Raw genomic sequence first — 7148 nt, forward strand, 5'->3', positions numbered from 1 at the left:
AACACACACACACACACACACACACATACACACACCAAAGAAAACAACAACAATAATAACAACAACAAACCTGTGGTGTCCATTATATTTTGGTCAACTACTCCTGAACATGAGGCCTGCACATGCCCTGTTGATATACTCCAATATAACCAGTGTCACTCATTGGAGAAAACTGATTTTTCCCTCTGCCAGCAGCTATAAATGATGATTAAGTTGATAATCTTAAAACTCAGTGGCTAAATTTGCATTCATTAATTCACTCACTAATTTGTTTTGTTTGTTCATTCATTTGTTCAATTATAACAAAATAAAACAAAAACTATCACATTAAGTTGGACTGGACAAACCAACAAAAGGAAATGAGCCCCTAAAACCACAAAAATAAAAGACCTATTTTTTTTTTGCATGCTCAGGAATCCATAAAACCACTAAATTGGAAGCCATAGTACATACACAGAGGACCTGCTCCAGACCTGTGCAGGCCCTGTGTGTGCTGCCTCAGCCTATGGGAGTTAACATGAGCTTTGCTCATCTTGACCTCGAGGCCTTTATTTCTTGATATCTTCCATCCCCTCTGGCTCTTACACTATTTCTGCTTTCTTTTCCATAGAATGCTCTGAGCTTTGAGGGGGAGGATTTGATAGCGACATCACTCAGGGATGGGTGTTCTAAGATCTCTCACTCTCTGCCTAATGTCCCCCTGTGGGTCTCTGTGTTTGTTCCCATATCCTATAGGAGGAAACTTCTCTGATAATGGCTGAGCAAGGCACTGATCTACGAGTATAGCAGAATATCATTAGGGGTCATTTTATTACTACTTGTTGTTTCCTGTTTTCAGGCCAGTAGTATTTAGTTTTATCCTAGGTCCCTGGGCTATCTCAGGTTCTTGGTCACCCAAGCAGTGTTGGCTATTTCTTCTAAAATAATGTACCTTGAACTGTCTATCATCATTACTTGCAGTTATTAATCAATGAAAAACCAATCATCTTTTCAAATAATTTTTTCTTTTAAATCTTAAAATATAATACTGCTGCATTGTGAAAATCATCTATTTTCATTTAGTTTATTTCAATATTTATTTACATTCTTATGATCTATAATTTGATTAAATTCTGCTTACTTCTATTCATGTATCACTGTTGAATTTATCTATCACATGACTGGTGCATTTTTATTATGAAAAACTAAAATGACTTTTCAAATGATCATGAATGTTTTGCTCTCAGGAAAATGATGTCCGCAGTTCAGGTTGAATAATCTTAACGTATTACTTGCAGCAGTTGCCATCTGAGTACAAGTACGGTAATGTGTAGCCTGAAATTGTTTCATTGAGCCAATCCTGTTTCCTTGCCACATCCTTATGTTTGGTTGCTATATCAGAACTGACTGATTCATTTCGCCCTGTTCCTTTTTATATCAAAGCACTCAAGTTTTTAAATCTGGGGATTTTATGCTGTCTTTGAAATTTCTTAGTTGCACGCCTAAACATATGATCAAATCCATCTCTGTCCTCCCACTTTCTAGTGGATATTATTTTTGTTATTATCTTGAGAATTACTCAAAAACCTTTGAGGTAGAAATCATTGTCACTGTAAATTCCAGTACCTTACTTAGGATCAGATCTTGTCTGGATAATAATAGCAGTTCACTAACTACGCTTTCAGTCTTCAGGCAAGCACGGTGAAGCCTCTCCTGGCGTCGGTGTCCTTCATTTGCCCCAATCGCTACTGTACACTGTAGTGTCTCCGGAATCCAGACTTCCTTTCTATCTAATGTGTGAAATGCCTTCCCCTTAATTTCCATGCCTTAGAGGTAGAGAAATTAACCTTCAATCAATGCTACTAATTAACATTATTGCAGGCAGTTGACAAAACAATATCATGGCATGATGTTTGTGTCTTGATATGCTTTCTATATGTTAAAAATAAATGTATATATTTCTGCATCTCTGCCACAGATAAATATTGGGTAAGAGCTTTTGTGATAACTGATCAAAGCACAGACAGTGAGTGACTATGGTGTGCTTAGCCCTAAATGGGACACTTGTATCACATTCCATCACCCCAAACTCAGGGAACATCACTAAAGAGAGGGTGTAAAGAGTCTAAGAACCAGAGTTGGGAGAGGACTATGGCTGGCGAGATCAAGCCACTGAAATTTTCAACATCTTTCAGCTAGGCCCCACCCCTAGCTGAGGACTTAGAACAGTGGGTGCCTTCCTTCTAGGGGAGGGGAAGTTAGTTTTCTTCCGCAGTATTACCCATGGTAGATGGCCCAAGCTCTAGCGGGCCATCCTATGACCATTCAAATAGAGCAACACCAATTTGGACTAGGTGAATTAAGAAGAAAAGTAGAAAGAGGAAGTGAAGGAGGAGGAGGAGCAGGAGGAGGAGGAAAGAAGACGAAGCAGAGAAAAGAAGAAAAGGAAATGGAGGAGGAGGGGGAGGGAAGGGAAGGGAAGAGGAGAGCTGATGAATTTGAGAGAGGAACGTGAGCAGTGGGTCTAGGAGAGTTAGTGGTGGGTAATGGATAGTTATGATAAAATATGTTGTATTAGTATACGAATTTTTTAAAGAAAAAGTAAAAATATTATGCCAACAAAAGAGCCTTTATGATATACTTTTATTCCAAAATTGCATTGGTTTCTTTGATGAGTGACCATATGTGTACTTGAGTATGTAGAGTTTACCAAAATAAATGGATTTTTACACTTATTTTTCGTAGGAGGTGCATGCTGTGAATGAAACAGTAAAACCAAGAGAAACTAGGCAATTTTACTAGTGGAATACAGTGTACAATAGCTCGAACTGTTACTCCAGAGCAGTCCTAATCACGTACACCCTAACAAACCATTTTAATTCAGCAAAATGTTCCAGATAAGTTCTGGGAATGCAGCTATCAGAGGCATGGTCACCTTTGTGGAGGTCACTAGAGACAGCAAACTGGCAAACTGGTAGAAATTAGAACAATTTCTAAAACATGAGAACTTTCCATTGTCCAGCAAGCCTAGAGGTCCTCCTGCCTCTCTGCCATGCCCAGGGCTGTGGTTTCACATACACATGGCCAGGGCCAGCTCTTCACAGGGGTGCTGGGGCTTTGAACTCATGCTTCCACAGCCAGAACTCCCAGTTTCTAAGCCGTGTCTCCGGCCCCACTGTGTGTGATGTTTTAATAAAAACTGGCAAATTCCACCAGGATGGAAATAACATGCATGACCTAAAATCAGCGAAATAAGTGGAATCCAAATGACAAAGTGTAGGAAAGATTAAGCTTTGTCTCAAGTGGAAGCAGTCTTGACGGGCTTTACCCTTGGGGCACACCATGAATACCTTGTGAGAAACTGTTTGGAGCCTTCCTGGGCTTAAAATTCAGGAAGCCTACCTAGAAACTCCACCGTGGCTATTGTTTTCCTAATTGACCCTCGAAGGGAAAAGGGACCGCCCTTTACATATGACTGGGAAGGTGGGGGAGAGAAAAACAAGAGGTAGAAGGAGAAGAGAAAAAGGCGCAGAGAGAGAGGAAAGGACCGGACCAGCTCGTGGGACTGAGACACCTAAGGACCCGTCCTGCCGAACAAATTCCAGGAGGTTTTAATCTTCTGTCCCTTTAACCTTTTTTTCCTTCTTGTATATGCTAGATGGGTTGTATAATAAAGTTTAATTGTTAATAAACTGAGCCAACATCTGGCGCCCAACGTGGGGCCCGATGGGTTCCACAATCCCTAATGATATGAGGGAAGATTCAGTATTCCACGGGATAAAAATGTTGTTTCAGGGTATTGACAAAATTGCAACTGCTGTTGCAAAACTCTTTCCTGCATTATACTTAGAGGGAATTCTTTGTTTTCTCATTGTCCTTTTATTACAATATTTCATGCTTAGAAGGATTAGAAGACAGGCTAATGGCATAGAAAAGCCAGAAGGGTCAGTAAGTTCTATCCTTTTGGAAAAGATTGCAGATTTGACTGGACAGATAAAAAGGCTGAAATATAAAAATAAAGGGATGGAAAAACGAATAGAATTTTTGACATTTGGTAGTGATGAAGGACAAAAAATAGAGAGACCGGAAAGCCAGAAAAATCAGGAAGAGTCAATAAGCTCTATCCTTTTGGAAAGAATTACTGACTTGACTGAACAAATAGACAAAATACAGAGAAAAGTGGAAGGGCTGGAAAAGCAGAAGGCACCTCTGGTTAAAAAGGGTGGAGAAGGTCAAAAACCAGAGGCAAAGAAAGCCAGACCGACCAAAAGGTCTTTGAAAGTAAATGTACCAGTGGAGGATACTTCCACAGTCACCCAGGCACCTTCAGCTTTTCCAGTCACTGTAAGACATGTAATCGAGCCAAATGGTGCTGAGGGTCATGACGAAATAGCCTCGTGTCCTGTAGACATAATGGATTTAAAACATTTTAAGGAATCCGTCATCAGATATGGTATACATTCTAACTTCGTTAAACAAATGTTAAACAGCTGGGCCTATCAGAATAGACTTGTTCCCCAAGATTGAAAAAATTTAGTTTCAGCGGTATTGGAAGCAGCACAACAGTTACAGTGGTTATCATGGTGGCGAACAGAGGCTATAAAAATAGAACAAAAAAATATCGCACAGGAAATAAATATTAATAGAGATCAGTTACTTGGTGATGGACCATATACTAACTTGAGAGAGCAAATTCAAGCTGACGATAGAGTGATTAAACAATGTCGTAAGACAGCCTTGAGAGCTTGGGAGCTGGTAGAGAAACCTGGGAAAACAACTATTTCTTTTACTAAGGTGTTCCAAGGACCTCTGGAGCCCTTTACAGAATTTTTGCAGAGATTAGGATCTGCTATGGATAAGGCGATGCCAGATTCTGATAACAAAAAGACATTAAAACTTATCATGGCTTATAAAAATGCAAATGCTAAATGTAAAAAGGTGCTTAGACCGTTAAAGAAAAGAGGCGCTCCATTAGATGACTGGGTAAAGGAGACAGTTAATATCAACTCTCAGAAATATCAAAATAATATTGTGGGACAAGCTTTAGTCAGAGAGCCCAGATATCATAATACTCGGTACTTTAATTGCGGTCAAATCGGTCATGTACAAAGAAACTGTAGAAATAAAAGGCACACTAACCCAGGAGAAAACGTAACTCATAAAAAAAAACAGGGGGGTTCTGGTTATGATGGTAATGAGGTACCAAGACTCCCAGGGTACTGTAGTCGCTGTGAAAAAGGGAAACACTGGGCTCGGGATTGTCAATCTAAGCGAGATGTGCAAGACAATATCTTGCCGACGAAAAACGACAGGAGGGGGCCATCGGCTCGGGCCCCCGTAAACAATGCCAGCCAAATTCCTTTGGCCAGTCAAGAAGTGACAAACCCGCAGGAAAACGGAAACTTAGTGTTAGCGATCTAATGCATGCTACTGAAGGCAGTGCAGCCTTGGATCTGGCTTCAAATATGTCTCTTACCCTAACTCCTCAGGTTGAATGTTACAAATTAAATACTGGTGTTTTTGGACCTTTGCCTTCAGGCACAGTAGGATTGGTTCTGGGAAGAAGCGGGCTAACTTCTCAAGGTTTTATTGTACATCCTGGTATTATAGATGAAGATTCTAAAGGGGAAATAAAAATCTTGGTATGTGTAAAAAAAAAGATAAAAATTGATGCCGGGGATAGGATTGCTCAACTCCTACTGTTTCCTTACATTAAGGACAAAGCCGCTCCAGTGAAAAGGACTGGTGCGTTCGGGAACACAGGGACCCGTGTGTTCTGGCAAACAGTAATTAATGATCAGAGACCTAAGTTAATTATACAATTGAATGGTATTAAAATAGAAGGCTTGGTAGACAGTGGAGCTGACGTCTCCATCATTTGCCAAAAGTCTTGGAACCAAACTTGGCCACTTAAGAAGGTTTATACAGAAATTGTAGGAATTGGCAAGTTATCTCAAATAAAACAAAGTGTACAGTGGCTTGAGTGTGTGGGACCAGATGGACAGATAGGGAGGCTAAAACCCTATGTGGCTGACATTCCTATAAATCTATGGGGAAGAGACCTTTTACAGCAATGGGATACTCAGATTACTATTCCTACAAATACTGAGATAAAGAAGGTTGAAACAATGGGTGAATTGGTATGCGCTTCTAGGGAAGAGATTAATGTAAGTGATCAGAGGCGACCACCAACTATGCCCATTGTCCAACCTCAAAATTCTTCAAATTTAGAGTGTCAAAATTTATAAGAGGGGCCACTGCTGAGATACCAACCGCCTTGCCCCTAAAATGGATTTCAAACAGACCTGTATGACAGGAGCAATGGCCCTTAACAAAAGAAAAGTTACAGGCGCTTCACGGTTTAGTACAAGAGCAGCTGGAGACTCAACACATCAAAAAATCTTCCAGCCCCTGAAATTCCCTGTGTTTGTAGTAAGAAAAAAATCAGGTGGTTGGACAATGATAACAAATTTGAGGGCCATAAACAAGGTGATTCAACCCATGGGTTCGCTTCAACCTGGAATTCCTTTGCCTTCCTTATTACCTCGGTCTTGACATATAATTACAATTGATTTAAAAGATTGTTTTTTTACCATACCTCTACACGAGAAGGACAGGGAAAGGTTTGCTTTCTCAGTACCTACCCTAAACAGTAATTCTCTAATGAAGAGATATCATTGAAAGGTACTTCCACAGGAAATGTTAAATAGCCCAACTTTATGCCAGTATTTTGTACAACAACCTTTAAAAATACTTCGTAAGCTGTTTCCTCAATCTATCATATACCATTACATGGATGATATTCTGCTAGCTGATTCTGATCCTAGTATTGTAAAAAAAATGTTTCAGGAAGCACAAAAAATTCTGCCATGCTGGGGATTACAGATTGCGGTGGAAAAAATACAAAGAGGAGATTCAATTACCTATTTAGGCTATAAAATAACTGAACAAAAAATTCGACCACAAAAGGTACAGATCCGTAGAGATCAATTACAAACTCTTAATGACTTTCAGAGATTATTGGGCGATATTACCTGGTTAAGGCCTACAATCAGGTTAGCTACCTATGAGTTAAGTAACTTGTTTCAGATTTTACAAGGGGATTCGGATTTAAACAGTCCTAGGTGTTTAACTGCTGAAACAAAAAAGGAGTTAATTCTGGTGAAACA

Source organism: Acomys minous (genome assembly GCF_964271855.1).
Source record: "Acomys minous genome assembly, chromosome: 6".
NCBI lineage: Eukaryota > Metazoa > Chordata > Mammalia > Rodentia > Muridae > Acomys > Acomys minous.